The sequence below is a fragment of the Penaeus monodon genome, chromosome 31 (genome assembly GCF_015228065.2).
Source record: "Penaeus monodon isolate SGIC_2016 chromosome 31, NSTDA_Pmon_1, whole genome shotgun sequence".
In the NCBI taxonomy this organism is placed as follows: Eukaryota; Metazoa; Arthropoda; class Malacostraca; order Decapoda; family Penaeidae; genus Penaeus; species Penaeus monodon.
The window spans coordinates 17,495,692-17,496,087 of NC_051416.1; positions in this window are offsets into that span (position 1 = coordinate 17,495,692).

Sequence of the window (396 nt, forward strand, 5' to 3'; positions counted from 1 at the left end):
CTATTGGCGTGTTTTGGTTGGGTGATTAGTAGTCTGATCATTAGAGGTTAGAATAGGGAGATATTTTGATTATTCCGATATTTTCTCTTTGACATAGTTTCAAGCGAGTGAGACTGAGTTTCCTACTCTCCTATTCACACGGCTTTCTTCCCACCGCCGTGCTTTGTCCTTTTCTTTTCTTCTTTTCTAATGGACCCTAACAACAGAAATTAATAAGAAATGGTCTTTGTCTTGTACGCTCAGAGTAAAGCAGGACAGATTAAAGCTTGAGATAATCCGCTGTGCATATTATCTGTAACTGCTAAATGTAAATATGTAATTACATTGGTGGTGGACGTTTGTGGGAGTTTCTTTATTTGTGTAGTTGGTGGTATTTTCGTTATTGCTTATCATTTG